Raw genomic sequence first — 18,180 nt, 5'->3', positions numbered from 1 at the left:
ATTACACAGCAATGAAGGGGGCTTCCAGGAGCCTAACAGAGGCAACGGAGGCACAGAGGGGCAGCTGCCCACTTCCTGGGGTGAGCAGCTACAATTTGCAGCCTGTGTGTCTGGCACAGAGCAGCTAATCATGGCATGACTGCTGATCTGTGGGTGACTTTATGTGACCTTTTACAACATCTTTTTCTTTCCTTATCATACATCGTGCCATCATATCATCATGCCATTTGCATCCTGTCCCTTTTCCCCATAATGGAGTCATTTTTAACCGTCATTTTCATGTTTCAATGGCTGAAGAAAGAATTCTGTGCACGTGCTGGAGGGCCTTCAACCACTCCCCTTTCACAGGAGATTGAAGCTATTTTGGAGTTTTCATGGTTATAAACACACTGCAGCCAATATTTTTGTGCACATGCGCAACAGGATTCTGAAAATGTTCTCTGAAATAAATCTACATATTCATACATTATTACAAACTCCCAGGGCACACGAGGGTAGATGTGCTGGTATTCCATCTGATCCCGGAGAACGCAGGAGATGAATGTGACCTACAGCTGGGCCACATGTGGCATCAGCCCCGATGCAAGGAGTGAGAGCCCCAGAGACCTCATCTGACACGTGGCAGGCTGTGATGGCTGCCCATATAAATGAGACTATGTGTGTCCAAGTCCTATTAATTCATGTTAAAAAATTAAGGAGGGCTGGGTATGATGGCTCACGCCTATAATCCCAGCACTTTGGGAGGCCGAGGCAGGAGGATAACTTGAGCCCAGGAGTTCGAGACCAGCCCTGGCAACGTAGCAAGACCCCTGCCTCTAAAAAAAATTTAAAAAAGAAAAAAAATAGCACTTGGTGGCATGCACTTGTAGTCCCAGCTGCTTGGGAGGCTGAGGTGGGAGGATCACTTGAACCAAGGAGATTGAGGCTGCAGTGAGCTGTGGTCATGCCACTGCACTCCAGCCTGGGATACAGAGCAAGACTCTGTCTCAGAAACAAACAAACAAAACAAAACAAAAAAAAATTAAGGAGGAGGCAGCTGGCCATGTAGTTGTGTAGACAACACATTCTTAATATCTCAGGAACCGGGCAGCAGAATCTTTGCTGTCGCAGGAACCTTCCCACCTATTCTGCTGTGGTCACTTCTGCTCCATTCTCCATTGCCCAAGGGCGAGATAATTTAATTCAGGTTAGAAACGCCTGGATTTGAGGTCCACTGGATTTGTACAGCTGTCTATATGTCCCCCGACCTCTCTGAGTCTATGCATTTCCATCTATAAGCAGGTGGGGTGACAATGGCCAAATAATCTCGAAGGGCTCCTCTCTGATGTTCTACACCATCTTGGAATCTCTTTTTTTCTTTTGAGACAGGGTCTTGCTGTGTTGCCCAGTCTTGTCTTGAATGCCTGGGCTCAAGCCATACTCCTGCCTTGGTCTCCCAAAGTGATGGGATTACAGGTATGAGCCACCATGTCCAGCCACCATCCTGGAATCTAAGAGGATGGGAGCTGCTGACCCAGGAATGGCAGGGAACTCATCCTCATCCAGACTGAGACATCAGACCCTCCAAACTTCAAGTTTCCATAGCACTGAAGCTCTGATGAGGAAAAGCTATGGCTTTCTGGCCAGGATAACCATTCAATTGTGAGTGTTTAAAGAGCAGTACAGGCGTGACTCATCTTCGTCTCTCTCACAGCACCAGTTGTGTGGTGAACATGTAGGAGAATTCGTGCTGTCTCCTTTGTAGTGAAAACAAAACCAAAGACAATCTATAAGATACCAGCGAGGGAGGAGTTAATGTAAATCATGATCCAGCTGTAAGTGCTAGCCATTACATTCATGGTGGAGATCTATCCTTAATAACATAGAGAGATGTCCCTCACATATTTCCAAAGGGATACATTAATTTCAGGACCACACGAATGGTCCTGCGAGGCCATGGGTACCTACAAACAATCCACAAATAAGTAAGGCCATAGTTGGTGACATGTTATGCAAGGGTAGGTTCACAAACCCAACCTCATTTATTCTTAAGCAACACTAAGGTATTTATGGCAGAGAATGGTTACCATCCCCCACCTTTTTTTAAGACAGGGTCTTGGTCTGTTGCCCAGGCTGAAGTGCAATGGTGTGATCTTGGTTCAATGCAATCTCCACCTCCCAGATTCAGGTGATCTTCCCACTCAGCCTCTTAAGTAGCTGAGACCACAGGCTTGTGCCACCACATCTGGCTAATTTTTGTATTTTTTGTAGAGACGGGGTTTCACTACGTTGCCCAGGCTGATCTCCAACCCCTGAGATTAAGCAATCCTCCCACCTTGGCTTCCCAAAGACCATCCCCCTTCTAAAGCTTGTCTAGAACTTATCCCTGGCAAGTGAAATGATTGTATACTACTTCCAGGAAGACATGTTTAAGAAGTGGTGTGCCTTCTTTCCTATCCTTCATCCCCGCTGCCAACTGGAGGGACTTCGAGGTCCCAGGGATGGCAGAATAACAACATGGAAGAGATCTGGGTCTCCAGATCACAGAATCAAGAAAAGCCACCTAATGACCAGGAAAACCCTTCTGAATATATATGTGAGTGTGTGTGTGTGTGTGTGTGTGTATATGGTTTTTTGTTTGTTTGTTTGTTTGCTTTTGTTTTTTTGTTTTTTGAGACAAAGTGTTGCTCATTCACCAGGCTGGAATGCAGTGGCACGATCTTGGCTCACTGCAACTTCCACCTCCCAGGTTCAAGTGATTTCAAGTGATTCTCCTGCCTCAGCCTCTCGAATAGCTGGATCTACAGGTGCACGCCACCATGCCCAGCTAATTTTTGTATTTTTAATAGAGACAGGGTTTCACCATGTTGGCCAGGATGGTCTCGATTTCTCGACCTTGTGATCCACCCCCTTGGCCTCCCAAAGTGCTGGGATTATAGACGTGAGCCACCGTGCCCGGCCTCAAACTATTATCTGAGTTAGAAAGAGTCATCTTTTGAGCTACTAAAATATTGAGGTTTATTTGTTATGTCACCTAGAGTTACTCTAACTAAACAATCACTTCTCCGACAGGCACAGTGGCTCACACTTATAATCCCAGCATTTTGGGAGGCTGAGATGGGCAGATCACATGAGGCCAAGCGTTTGAGACCAGCCTGGTCAACATAGTGAAAAATCAGTCTCTACTAAAAATACAAAAATTAGCTGGGTATGTTGGTGCACACCTGCAATCCCATCTACTCAGGAGGCTGAGGCATGAGAATCGCTTGAACCCAGATAGCAGAGGTTGCCATTAGCTGAGATCGCACCACTGCATTCCAGCCTGGGCAACAGAGTGAAATCCTATTTCAAAAAAAAAAAAAAAATCTATGTCCCTTTTCTTTCTCTTAGGGAGGAAACTGAGGCTCAACGTGGTAATTAAACTTGACAAGGATACACTGCTCATAAGGTATTGATTCCCACTAGTTTCTTGGACAGTTTCTAAAGTCTATGATCTTTCCACAGCACCCAGCTGGTGGCATGCTAATTGCTTAAGTGCTCCTGGAGTCCAGATGAAGAAAGTTCAGGGCACAAAGACACTGAGAGTATAAAGCACTCCAGAAATAACCCACTTGCATTTATCATTAGCTTTCCTGTCCACGTTCCCTTTGCTTAGTCAGGTTCAGTCCATCTAGAACTTCAATTTCAATAGAAACAGAGGAAGTGAATGTGGTAAGCCTTCTTGTTACTTTGAAATGGTCTAAAAAGCCCATTCTTTCTACCCACTGGGTCCCCACCTTCCCTGCCAAGTCTGTGTTCTCTGTTCGGTTCATTATCAGCACCGCCCACGGCCAGACACGGCCAGGCGGCTTCACAGAAGCCAAAGAGCTTATCAAAAATAAGTACTTTATTTGACAGTGAGACCAGATGTGCAGAGAGAGGCATTTCAAGGCCCTCACTTCTCATAATTAGTCAGCTTCTAGCAATGGTGAGAGTCTGAAGATGTCACAAAATAATGAATGACCTTCTCAAGCAGCTCCAATGAGGGAGCCTTGTTTCAGCACCTATCCCAGGATTCTAGAATGTGATCATTGAGGGAGACCCTCAAAATACTGGCTAACCCCCCTTGTAGAGATGAGGATAAATTCCCAGGGAAAAGCTGTGTCGTCTGTCCGACCACTCTCTCTGTATCCACTGTGCACCTGCCATGTGTCAGGCAGTGACCTAAACCCTGGGAGGGAATAAATGCAAAAAAGACACATTCCCTCCCCTTGACAAAACAGAGCTTCACAAGAGACACTGACTCATTTATCTCAGGCCCATACATGTGTATTGCAAGGCCCACTCATGCTTGGGTCCCCACTGCTCACCAGAACAACAGCTATTACAGCAGTTACAATGGTCCAAACCTATCCTCATATTCGTGTCTAGAGTTCCCAGAAGACTGTAAAGATTTCTGTAAAGGTCTTTTGTGACTCCATGATTTAACACAGCATCTCGGGATGTGCTGTTTAAGCTAAATTGAGTCAAATGAATTAATGAATGAATCGCACTGGAACAAAATGAACAAAAAGTTATTTTGTTCCAGTGCGATACATTCACTAATTCATTTGACAAAGCACATTTCCTAGCCCCAATGATTAGGACTTACTGTTGAGGGATAGAGAAGTAAGTAATCACAGTAAGTCCCAGGACACTACATGTGGAAGGTAAAGAAAGAATGCAGGTGACACAACTAACACTGTCAGGAGAGTCTCCCCCACAGCAAGGTACGAATAAGGACCATTTGTTCTAGTCTCCGTAGCATCCTAGCCTGTTTCCCTCTAGGATGCACTTCCTCTTGTTCATCATCTGTCCTCTTCAAAGTTCAAATGGCTCAAGAGGCAGAGGTTGTATCTCTCTTGTCCATTCCTCAGCATTCAGCAAGTGTTCAATAAACATTTGTGGAATTAATATATAAGGTTAGGGCCACAAAAACACAAGTCCATAATAGAAACAGAAAGTGATGATATGCTTACACACAGGAAGAAGTGGCTAACTCTGCCAGGGGGAAGAAAAAGAAAAATAAAAAAACCAGGAACAATATCTTGTATACATTTCTACACTCACACACATGCAGCTATTGCAATGATAACAATACCATTAAGCAAGACTTATTTGTGGAACCCTAACTATTCACCAGGCATAGTCCCAAGAGTTAATGGTCACAACAGACTTACAAGGAAACTAGCATTATTATCCCCATGTTACAGAGTAGATGGAAACAGAGGCACAGGGAAGTAGGGGGTGGCCTTTCTGAGGTCACAGAGCTAGTAAAAACAAGAGTTGCAGTATAAATCCACATGGCATCCCACTAGACCATGACCGCAAATCAGGACGGTTTCAGGAAAGGAGGAATGAAATCATTTCTACAAAACCAGAAGCAGTCAGCACAGAGCTAGCAGGCCCTGGGAACATAGCAGGCCCCTTCATATCTCATTCCAATAACCCATGAACCTGAATGTGCAAACCTGCCCCACACCAACAAACATTTGGTGATTCTCAACCATCTAAAGAGAATTTTAAAACAACGAAAGCCCAGATCCCTCTCTAGATCAATTAAATCTTAACGTCTGGAGTACGGTGGGAGTGGGGTGGATACTAGTAGATTTTGCAAGCCCCTAGGTGACTATGGTATACAGCCAGGACTAGGAACTCCTAGAGTGATTTGTTTACAAGGTACAAAACAGGACTCTGGCAGGAGGAGCGGCCGAGAAATTGCTAAGGATCAGCAAGAGTGCAAGAAAGAATGAGTCAACTGTTTGACTACTGTTTCCTTAGACTAATTATTCTTGTGACTCAAAACAGGGTGTCCATCAACTCTCCAAGAACTCCTTGCACACCCAACAGGGCCAACATTGGCTCACATTCATTTGAAGAGAGTGCCCAACTGTCTGCAACCCTAATGCTTTGCCCAAGAGGAGCTGAAGACCTTGCTAAACTCACTCAACTCTTGAAGTCTCCATTTTCTCATTTGCAAAATGTGAACAATAAAAGCTGATTCAAAGGGCATTTGTGAGTATTAAAGGGGATCTTGATGTTGATGAATTTACAAAAATGCAAAACAAACAAACAGAAAAGCATCAGCCTCAGAGAAAATGTTATTATTTCCACCTTGGAAAAGGCTGAGTAGAGTGAAGAGTACAGTAGAGACCCAGGTCCAAACCTGGCTTGGCCTTTCCTAGCAAGTCCAGAAATCACTCTGCCCATGTATTCCTCTTCTGCCAACCAAGGTACCACAATAGCTCCTTCATCCATTCCCTCATTCAGCAAATGTGTATTGAATGTCAACTCTAATGTTTTCATATAAATCATGGGAGATAATATACTTATAAAAATGCTCTGGAAATTTTAATGTGCTCCACAAATAAGAAGGAATTGTTTCTGTTTGTAATGATTACCTGTGAGCTCACAAGTCCCAAAGTCTATAGGGACCTTATGGGGTCACATCACAGTGCAATGCTTGGATCCTTTCAGCCCTACCCCCTCTCAGTAGTAATATGGTCCCCGTGTGGATCTCTCCAGTGATGAGATACCAATCACTGTCAGAGACAGAACATTCTCTCAGGTTCCTTTTCCTTGTATAAGGTTGCTTTCTGTTTGCCTGCTGTTTCTACCTTTCCATTTTGGTTCCGATCCTTGGGGCCACAAGAAGTATATTTGACCTCTTCTCAGCCTTTCACTAGTTGAATATCACCATCATGAAAGTCCAGCCTCTACCTCCTAACTCCTCACCACATCTTCTCTCTGCAAAGCTAACATGGCCCTAGTTTCCTTGTATTTCTCAGTTTGGAAGGCCATAATAGACTGCCCCAGACTGGGTGGCTTAAATAATAGAAAATTCATTTTCTTACAGTTCTGAAGACTGTAAGTGCAAGATCAAGGTGCCAGTATGGTCTGTTCTGATGAGGGCCCTCTCCTTGCATTGTGGATGGCTCCCTTCTCATTGTGTCCTCACATAGCAGAGAGAGAAGAGAGACAGTAAGCTCTCTGGGGTCTCTTATTTTGAGGGCACTAATTTCATCATGAGGGCCCCACCCTCATAATCTCATTTAACCTTAATTATCTCCCAAAGGTCCACCTCTTAATACTGAATACATGGGGGTGGGTTTCATCATATACATTTGGGAAGAAGAAAACAATTCAGTCCATAACACTCCCCTACAAAAGATTATCTTGCTAAACAGAAGCAAATCTGATTGAGACATTGACTAAGTCCCCACCATGCCTACAAAACATGACTTGCATATACTGAGGAAATCCATTTGATGGCCCTACCATCAAGATACATGTAGTCTAGAGATTTGGGAAGAAGAAAACAATTCAGTCCATAACACTCCCCTACAAAAGATTATCTTGCTAAACAGAAGCAAATCTGATTGAGACATTGACTAAGTCCCCACCATGCCTACAAAACATGACTTGCATATACTGAGGAAATCCATTTGATGGCCCTACCATCAAGATACATGTAGTCTAGAGATTGTTACCATCTACATTTTAGAGGTTCTTGCACCTTAAGACAGAATGAGCCAGAGGCCTAGGTCAGGGAATTCACAGATAGAGTCAAAGAAGCCAAGGCAAGAGAAAAACATAGCCCTACCCTTTGATTAGATTTTATTCTAGAGATTGAGACTCCTGAACCAAAATCACAAAAATCTCAACCCATTCACTGTTGACTGATTGCCTTCTCTGGACCATGCTGCAGAGATCACAGCAGCAATTAACATGGCAGGCAAACGTATCAAGCCATGGGGAACTTTAACTTGTTTTCTGCTATTGGAGTGAGACCAAGTGTGTGTGATTCAAGGTCATGAGAAACTTCCCTGTACCCCTCAAGCCCAGCACAGAGCTTGATCCAGAGTAGCTGCTCAATGATGACACCTTATAAAACAACAAATAATAACCAAGACCTCTCCTAAGTCTGCTGAGGGGTGGCCACATGGCTTCCTAAAAGTCAGAGGCCATTTGCTATGAAAGAAAGCCATGAGCTTTGCGCAGTGGCAGTATTGTACCCAATGAGGTTTATCCAAGGCACGATTATTGCTAACAGAAAGCCATGGATGGTCCCGGAGACCAGAGCCATCAAAACCCTTGTTCTTGTGCAGAAAAGAAGGCAAACCAGGGACTGAACTTGGCTTTTGATGATGACTCTCCACCAAAATCCCAGGTCTCGATGACAGGTTAAATCTTGTAAAACTTTAATTTGGCAAAGAAGTTGGCTGCCATATTACTCTGTCATGTGTCTTGCGAGAAGTCTAGTTTCTGTCACCCTAGCATTAACTGAAAAGTGGGATGAAATACGAAGACATTTTGCAGTTTATAAGAGAAAAGCACCAGGGAGTTTTAACAATTTGGAGAAGTATCATCCTAAAATTGGATTCTAATGGTCACTGAAACCATTGCTGCATTCAGTAAAACTGGGTTGCCTAAAGCTACTGCCATGGAGAATCTAAGACAAGACATAGTTTAAGAGGCACAAATCAGTCACATAGAGGCTTGATGCACAATATGTCCAGTGAAGCTTCCACCAGAGAACTGAAAAGCAGTAGCTCAGCAGAATTGCAACTCTGATTTTAGGTTCTTGTCAATCTATTCTAACTCTTAGCAAAAGATTCTTGCTGTTCAGCCTCAGAAACACTTTCATCTTATCAGTTGGCTTTCCTGAAATCATGCCGTATTGAGCTATGATTCTTACTCAAATGTAGTTCCTATGTCAGAATCTTATCAATGAGAAATTTCGCAAGATTGCGTGTCAAAATATCCAGTACCACGCTTGCATATTTTTAATTCAAACAGAATTAGCATTGCATCTTAGACACAGTGTGGTTTACCCTGCTAGTCATCTCAAATGCTGAAGACGGTGACTGCACTGCATGATTCTTTACTTGCTTAGCTCAGGTTCCCATTGTTCACATTCACATCAAGACAGATCAGGACTGGCACAACCACTGCTTTTATTGGGTTTACCAAGTGTTAACAGATCCTTCAATGTGTTTCTCAAAATCTCTGTTGGCCTATGGTAAAGAAAAATAAAATCTGTTTTGAAAACTCACAGAGCTCTAGCTAAAGGTTCATTTAATACCACCTATATGTCTTTAATGTCTTTAGACAGAAAAAAAGAGAAAAGCTTTAAAAGTTCAATTAATGTTTCCCCTTTGGGTGCAATTTAACAGAGAGGGCTTGAGAAAAAGAATGAAAGAGGGCTATTAAACACATTTCTTATATAAAGATACTTGTTCTTATGCAGGACATATAGAATAGGCCTTTTTGTAGCAAATATTTTAAACAAGAGATATTTTGTTGTGTGATGCTTTTTTAACTGTAGCTAAAACAATTTTTAGTCATGGAAATTCTGAAAAGCTTGTCATTTCTTTTATTATACTTACTGGAATATGATTATTTTTGTTGAAGGACAATATTTTCCCCCTTTTTCCCTTACCATTTGGCCCCAAAAAATGTTTCTGCTAATGATATATGCATATTTCTAATACTTCATCTGCTTTTAGTCTGTGCAAATTAATATTTGGATACTTCATCATTAGCTTGATTATGTCACTTGATAAAATAGTGATGTGTATTAATGTTAGTTCAACCATATATTTATACTGCCTGGGAATAGGTGGCTGCAATTGTGTGGCGAGCGTAATTTGGCAGCGTTCACAAGCTTGCAAAAACCTATTGTAAGAACTTAAACATCTACATGAACACTGATGTGAAAAAAGCATGTAAGCCTGACCATAGCTTCTGGTTCCTAGATGGACCCGGCTGTGGTTTTCAGGCCCCAACCTGCAGGGAGCCCCTACAATCTCATCAGCTAAGTGGGCAGAATAAAGACATCATGCCCGCACATGCTCAGCATTGTGCCCAGCATGGTCAGGGGTTGATAAAGACACCTGTGTATTCTATTTTTATTATTATCACCGCCTTTATAATCATTACCAGGAGATGCATCCACTGAGACATCATGTCAGAGAAAAGCAGAGGAAGCCAGAAGGCAGCAATGAAACTGACATTTAGAAGCAACACAGGTGATGGGGCAGCCCAGAAAGCTGAAGACAATGGCAGAAACCATTTCAGAGAATTAGCCGCAAAAGAAGTAGGGAACAGGCATGAGAAGGGGACAGTTCTTTCTGGAGCTAACTCAGTGAACATGCCAGAGCCTGTGAGAGCATACCTTTTTGCATCAGTTTCCTCACTGATAAATTGGAAGAAAGGTACATGGTAAGGAAGGTTACATTAGTCAATATTTGTAAAAAGTCAGGGCACATAGTAGGCCCTCACTCAAGAGAAGACACTTGTGTTTTCACATATTCCTTCTTAAATTAAGGAGCATCTGCCTTGAATACAATCCTGCACAAAATAAATCCACTTAAACAAAATTTCACAGTAACTACGAAAGCCTAATGATCATTAAAAACTCCTGGGAGAAACAGATGACCTTTCACTAATTAATCGGGTTTAGATAAATCAAGCACCACTTAAAGAATCATTGCTCCTTAAAGAGGTAAATGCAATGATTGTCACGTGGAAAATTTCTAATTTTTCATTCCTCTGGGGAGACCAAAATGATACAATCTTAGTAATAAATTTATCCCTAAAGTTTCTGAGGATGAAAAATTTCCAGCCTCCTCAGACAAAAATAAGATGAGTCAACTGGCATTACTGTCAACCAGTATGAAATGTAGGCCACCTTTGTGTCTACAACTAACATACTTTGTTAAGGATCAGATGTAGGACAGTGGTTTGTGGAGTGAAAACTAGGTGGGTGTCCACTGGGCAAGACATTGCACAGCACTGCCTGTGCAGGAAAATGCAAAAGAGAATAAGCTGGATGGGAAGACATCAAACCTAAACCTACACATGTAGAAGTACACTCATGCATACAACCCACATTCTTACTGTTTTCTCATTATCATATTAAAACATGCTCTTCTTTTTAAGACATCAAAAAGTAAAAGGTGTCTCACACCTTCCAAACACATTTCCCAGAAATGTCTGTTAACAGGAAATATGTGCCCTTCTCAGAATTTCTCCCATGTGTAGATAAATATGCATATGCACTATATTGTTCTGTCTTGCTTCTACAAAAAGGGCCAATTCTATATAAACAGCACTACAACTGATCTTTTCCAATTGATTGTGGACATCATCCCATATTAGTACAGATATATCCATCTCCTGGTTTGTATTTAGGTTTTGGGGTTTTTTTTTTAGTTTTTCTTTTAAAATAATTTCAGATATATGAAGATATATAAAGAGTTTTAAAAACAAAGAAATTCCATTTAGCCTTGCAACTTCTCAATTTTGACATCTTATATACAGAGTACAATTATTTAATTGTGTCAGGAAATTAATTTTAGCACAATACTATTGCCTAATCTAGCAATTTAGTACAGTACCATTGCTTAGTTGCTTAATCTAGAGACAATACTCAAATTTCATCAGTAACACTTTTTTCCAGTGCAGAACGCAGCCCCGCAGTCACGTGTTGCAGTTACGGCTGGAGCGTGTCCCTTCGCCTCTTTTTTTTTTTTTTTTTTTTGAGACGGAATCTCGCTCTGTCGCCCAGGCTGGAGTGCAGTGGCGCAATCTCGGCTCACTGCAAGCTCCGCCTCCCGGGTTCACGCCATTCTCCTGCCTCAGCCTCCCGAGTAGCTGGGACTACAGGCGCCCGCCCCTGCGCCCGGCTAATTTTTTCTATTTTTAGTAGAGACGGGGTTTCACCATGGTCTCGATCTCCTGACCTTGTGATCCGCCCACCTCGGCCTCCCAAAGTGCTGGGATTACAGGCGTGAGCCACCACGCCCGGCCCCCTTCGCCTCTTTTAATCTGAACTCATTCCTCAGTCATTCTTTGTCTTTCATTTTTAAAGAGTGCTGCTCAGTTGTTCAGTAGAATGTCACTCCATTTGTGTTTGTCTGGTATTTCCTCCTTGTTAAATTCAGGTTATACTTCTGGCAAGGACAGCACAGCAGCAATGGCTGATTCCAGGGCTGGAGCAGACAAAGTATATACTGAGCCTAGAATATCTTGTGACGCCAAAAGGTAAGGCAGTGCTCAAAAAACAACAGTAAAATGGCAAAAATACATAGAACCCAACTTGAAGCGCATCCCAATGTAAAATCTAGAAAAATCTGAGCACAAAATGTATTATATTCATGGGTTATAACCAATATAATGAGACTCCATGAGTCCATACTGATACCAAAAAAAATGATTTTTGTAATATAAAAGAAAATATCTGCCTTATAGTAAAATTTTACTTGACAAATGTAGAAGTAATGATGGAAGTAGAAAACCATTGTTTGACACACACTGTAGTAATAACGGTTTCAGACAAGAATTATCCATGAATGCTAAAATTAGTTTGGTGGAAGTATGACGAGAAACAAGATACTCACATAGTTCCAAAGTATCTCCTGACAAAATACTTATTCATTACAGAGAGAAAAATAGAAACTTTACAGTAGAGAAATCTGGCAGACATCACCCTAATCAAGTGATGGAAGTAAACATCATTAGCAATATGACAAACCAATAGCAGGTGCCTCCTGATCTGAGGCACTGAGAAGGACACAGCATCTCATTCTTTTTAGTGGCAGCTGAGCATTGTACTGTTGGCCAGCTAGGCTGTCTTCAGGGTTCTGATACACTATTAATGCTGTTGAATAAAGTTTTTGAAACTTCCCTCACTATTTCTAGGGGACAGACTCCGAGAAGTGGGATTGCTGGGCCAAAGGGTGCATATACTCTAAACTTTGAGAAGTCCTGCCCAACCTTCCCTTATTTTCTTATTTATTTTGATTTTTTTATTTAAAAATAAAAAGGTCTCACTCTGTCACCCAGGCTGGAGTGCAGGGGCACGATCTCAGCTCACTGCAACCTCTGCCTCCCAGGTTCAAGTGATTCTCCTCCCTGAGCCGGCTCCCTGAGTAGCTGGGCCTACAGGCACGCACTACCACATCTGGCTAATTTTTGTATTTTTTGGTAGAGACGGGATTTCACCTTGTTGGCAGCTTGGTCTCAAACTCCCGACCTCAAGTGATCTGCCTGCCTTGGCCTCCCAAAGTGCTGGGATTGCAGGTGTGAGCCACCACACCTGGCCTCGAAACTTCCCTTAGAGAGGTTGGTCCTGTTCATCACCCTCTACCCTTCAGCAGCAGTGTATGAGAGTAGCCACTTTCTTCGCTAACACTCAGCACTACAAGCCACCAGAATGCTGAAAGCTGCGGCAAAGGAAGCCATATGTGGCTGTGTCAACAGCTGGGCAGACGCAGGGAGTACAGCAGGAGTCAGACAAACCGAGAGTATTGGATGCATCCGGATGCAGAGGGATGTTCTGAGGTTTAACTAAGTCAGGGCTCCAGGACAGGCTGCGGACAGCAGCAGGTACATGTACATGTACAAAAGACACCAGGGGAAAGACGACAAGACTAACATATCTGTTGGATGCTATTTGAGAGGTTTGCTGTTTAGAAATGACCTAAGAGCTTAAACTTGCACCAGGCCCCACCTGGCCCAGTCTCCATCCTTCAATCACAGCCCCTTCAAAGTCTAAGACAGGGGTGTCCAATCTTTTGGCTTCCCTGGGCCACATTGGAAGAAGAGAAATTGTCTTGGGCCACACATAAAATACACTAACACTAACGATAGCTGATGAGCTTTCAAAACAAATCACAAAAAATTCTCACAAGCTTGGTCTAAGACAATACAAATGTAGTAGTGAGGTTTCATAGTCAAACTTATTAGTGATAGTTGCCAACATTTGTGTTGTAACCTTTTTTCTTTCTTTTTTTTTTTTTGAGACGGAGTTTTGTTCTTGTTGTCCAGGCTGGAGTGCAACGGTGTGATCTCTGCTCACCGTAACCTCCGCCTGCCAGATTCGTGGGATTCTCCTGCCTCAGCCTCTGGAGTAGTAGCTGGGATTACAGGCATGCGCCACCACGCCTGGCTAATTTTGTATTTTTAGTAGAGACGGGCTTTCTCCATGTTGGTCAGGCTGGTCTTGAACTCCTGACCTCAGGTGATCCACCCTCCTCAGCCTCCCAAAGTGTTGAGATTACAGGCGTGAGCCACTGTGCCCAGCCCGTTTTGTATTTTACAATCAATTTCACGTCACTTTATGTGGACTTCCCAACAACATAAAGAAAGGCGTTGTTACATTTACAGGTAACAAAGAGTGGAAAATCAGAGAGGGAAAGTAACTTGTTCAGGACTGCACAGCTGGAAAGTGAGGCAGGTAATTTGTATTTGAAAGGCTACTTCAGTGGTATCTGGAAACTAATCTATCTCCTGGCCCAGGCTTCTCCCTGTAGCAGGAACACTGTTGTCCTAAGGCCACAAATACATTATCTCATTTCATCTCTAGAGCCATCTGATGAGATGGGTACTATTGTTAGCTCCATTTTACAAATAGGAAAACGGAGATTGTGCCCAGGGCTTTGCTACCAATAATGGGTGGGCTCAGGACTCTCTCAGCAGAGAGGGAAGTGAGGGGACAAGGCAGACCCAGTTAAACCCCACCTCCGGGATGAGCAAATGTAGAGAAAGGTGAAGAAGTGCTGGCACCTGGATAAAGCCCTCCCTTCTCCCTGACCCAATAAACCCAGTAAATCCATAGTTCTTGATTGCCTACGGTATACAAACTAGCTGGATTACACAGACCCACTTTACAGACTAATATTCATTATAATTCACAAGAGACAAGGGGATCTTATTGTACAATGAAATCCAGTAGTCGGGGCCTGCTGTGGACTGAAAGGTGTCACCATCCATGCTGCATTCATATGTTGAAGTCCTACCCCCCAAGGTGACTGTATTGGAGACAGAAACTTGATGGAAGTAAGGTTAAACAAGGTCCTAAGGGTGAAGCCCTAATCTGAAAGGATATGTGTCCTTATAAGAAGAAACACCAGAGAACCCTCTCTGCTCCTACAACCATGTAAGGACACTGAAGAAGGCAGCCATCTGCAAGCCACGAGGAGAGCCCCCACCAGAAACCGAGTCAGTTCAAACTTTGACCTTGGACTTCCCAACCTCTAGCATTGTGAGAATATAAACGTCTACTGTTTAAGCTCTTCAGTCTACGATATTTTGTTATAGCAGCCCAAATAGACTAAGACAGGGACCCTTCATAAATCAGACTGGTGGCCTGATTAATTTGTCTTTTGACTATGCCCTCATCAGTCATGTTGGAGAATAGTCCCCCAAATCTATATAAGAACTCACTTATAATTTACACATATGAATGCCTATATTATTATTATAACAGAGATGAAAACAAAGACATTTTATAAAAGAGAAATAAACAGGCCAGGCACAATTGTGTACGCCTGTAATCCCAGTACCTTGGGAGGCAGAGGCAAGTGGATCTCTTCAAGACCAGCCTGAGCAACATGATGAAATCCTGTCTCTACAAAAAATATAAAAACTAGTCAGGCATGGGAACACACACCTGTAGTTCCAGGTACTTGGGAGGCTGAGGAGAGAGGATCTTTTCATCCTTGGACGTCTAGGCTACAGTGGGCCATGATCCTACCACTGTACTCCAGACTGGGCAACAGAGAGAAGAGGAAGAGGAGGAAGAAGAAGAAGAAGGAGAAGGAGAAGGAGAAGGAGAGGAAGGGGAAGGGGAAGGGGAGAAGAGGAAGAAAAAGAAGAAGAAGAAAGGAGAGGAGAGGGGAGGGCAGGGGAGCAGAGGAGACAGAAGAGGAGGGGAGGGGAGGGGAGGAGAGAGAAGGAAAGGGGAGGGAAGGGTAAGAGAAGAGAGGAGAGAAGAGGAAGAAGGAGGGAAAGAAGGAAGGAAGAGAGGGAGGGAGGGAGGGAAGGAAGGAAGGAAGGAAGGAAGGAAGGAAGGAAGGAAGGAAGGAAATGAGAGAGAAAAAGAGAGAAGAAAGAAAGAGAGAGAGAAAGAAATAAGAGAGAAAGAAAGAAAGAAAGAAAGAAAGAAAGAAAGAAAGAAAGAAAGAAAGAAAGAAAAGAAAGAAAGCAAGCAGATCACAAAGTCATGAGATTGAGATCATCCTGGCTAACATGGTGAAATCCCGTCTCTACTGAAAATACAAAAAAAAAAAAAAAAAATAGCTGTGGTGGCAAGCACCTGTAGTCCCAGCTACTTGGGAAGCTGAGGCAGGAGAATCGCTTGAACCTGGGAGATGGAGGTTGCAGCGAGCTGAGATCACGCCACTGCACTCCAGCCTGGGCAGAAGAGCGGGACTCCATCAAAAAAAAAAAAGAAAGAAAGAAAGAAAAAAGAAAGGAGGAAGGAAGGAAGGAAGGAGGGAGGGAGGGAGGGAGGGAGCGGAGGAGAGAGAGGGAGGGAGGGAGGGAAGGAGGAAGAAAGGAAGGAAGGGAAAGGAAAGACAAGAAAGAAAAGAAAAGAAAAGAAAGGAAGTTGTAATATTTTCTCCTTATACTCTGTTGTGGTTTTAACTGTGTCCCCAAAACTGATATGTTGAAGTCCTAACTCCCAGTACCTGTGAATGTGCCTTATTTGGAAATTGGGTCTTTGCAGATGTAATCGACTTATGATGAGGTCATGCTGGATTAGAGAAGATGCAATTCTAAGAAGAGGGAAATTTGGACACAAACACACAGGAGAGGACACGGGAGGATGGAGGCAGAGACTTGGATGATGCAATGAGAAGCCAAAGAGCACCAAGGATGGCCAGCCACCAGCAGAGGACAGGAGAGAGGAAGAGAGGATTTTTCTGGGTGTCTGCAGGGAGAACACAGCCCTCACAACTTTTTGATTTCAGACTTCTGGCTTTCACAACTATGAGAGAATACATTTCTGTTGTTTTGAGCAGCCTAGTTTGTGGTACTTTGTTACAGCAGCTGTAGGAAACTAATACACACCCTGACCAATCTGCACATTCTACTGAATAAGAAAGAGTAACATGTAAAGCAATGGGAGGAAAATGTCACACAGGTGCAGAGGCCAGGTTGGAGAGTAGTGGCTCATCATAATGATCATGCCCACGGGTCCCTGGAAACTGAGGTGGGCCCCTGGCCATGGGGAATCACCCAGGGCTGATGTGAGTCTCAGGCACCTGTTAGGGATTATCCAGGTCTTTCGCTCATTTATGCAGTCAACAATCAGAGAGGAATCCCGAGGAATACTGTGAATTAATCACTCAAGTTTCACCCTCAGAAACATAAAGTTCTGGCATCAGAGGGACAGAAAGATTGTTGACGTGCCTGGTCAAGAAGCTGAGTTCGGTCGAGCAGGATTGTGCTGGGGAGCTGCCACGGTCTGAATGTAGCTATCTCCCCAAAATTCACATTTGAAATTCTAACCCTTAAGGTGATGGGATTTGGAGGTAGGGCCTTTGGGAGGCAATCCGATCATGAGCGTGGAGTCCTCATGAATGGGGTTAGTGCATTGACAAAAGAGGCTCCAGAAAGCTTTCTCGCCCCTTCCTCCATATGAGGACGCAGTAAGAAGACACTGAACCAGGAAGCAGGTTCTCACCACACACCAAATCTCCCAGCGCATTGATCTTGGACTTTTAGCCTTAAGAACTGTGAGAAATAAATTTGTTGTTGTTTGTAAACCACCCAGTTTATGGTATTTTCTTACAGCAGCCCAAATGGACGAACACAGGAGTAAAGGGGGAATGATGGAAGGAGGATTGTTTTCCTTCTATAACCAAACCTTTCCCACTCTGTGAGTGGCTCAAGGTGAACAAGGGAAAACAGATTCCTGATCTGGTGGGGGCCAATGGCGAGTCTGAAAGGGTTACAGGAAGTGTGTCAGCCTCTGCCTTCTGGGACCCTTGAGCGGCCCGGCACTGGTGCAGAGGAAACCCCCCAAGAAGCACTCAGCCCACATTTCCCCCCAGCCAGCCTCACTTCCCCCCTCAGCACTGCCCTGGTTTATTTTGACAAGGTTGTTTCCACCCTGCACAGTCACACACCCTTGCAGACACCAGGGAGTCCTGCCCACTCTGGGAACCATTGTTCACTGTGGAAAACCCGAAGCATCACCTTACACACAGCAGGCTGGGAAACAGGGCTGCTGGCGAGCCCCTCAGGAGCAGTCATGGTTGACGGTTGTGGACAAGCAGCAAAATGGAGTGCAGACAGCACACAGGGCTTCCTGGCACAGGCCTGCAGGTGGGCGGTGGGCGGTGGGGTGGGGGGCAGTGGCAATGCCCTGGGCCTCCAAGTGATGAGCTT

General features: G+C 43.7%; 1 protein-coding gene and 1 pseudogene across 1 annotated transcript in view; one reads left to right on the top strand and one right to left on the bottom strand.

Moving 5' to 3' along the window:
* The window catches only part of LOC106999943 (uncharacterized), a 303,356-nt gene that overhangs the window by 82,054 nt on the left and 203,122 nt on the right, over positions 1 to 18,180 (bottom strand). The window lies entirely within an intron of this gene.
* LOC114680553 (U4 spliceosomal RNA) lies at positions 7,987 to 8,059 on the top strand (annotated as a pseudogene).

The sequence above is a fragment of the Macaca mulatta genome, chromosome 8, assembly GCF_049350105.2.
Source record: "Macaca mulatta isolate MMU2019108-1 chromosome 8, T2T-MMU8v2.0, whole genome shotgun sequence".
NCBI classification, from domain to species: domain Eukaryota; kingdom Metazoa; phylum Chordata; class Mammalia; order Primates; family Cercopithecidae; genus Macaca; species Macaca mulatta.
Note: the sequence above shows the minus strand (reverse complement) of the source record. Positions and strands in the feature narration are given on the sequence as shown.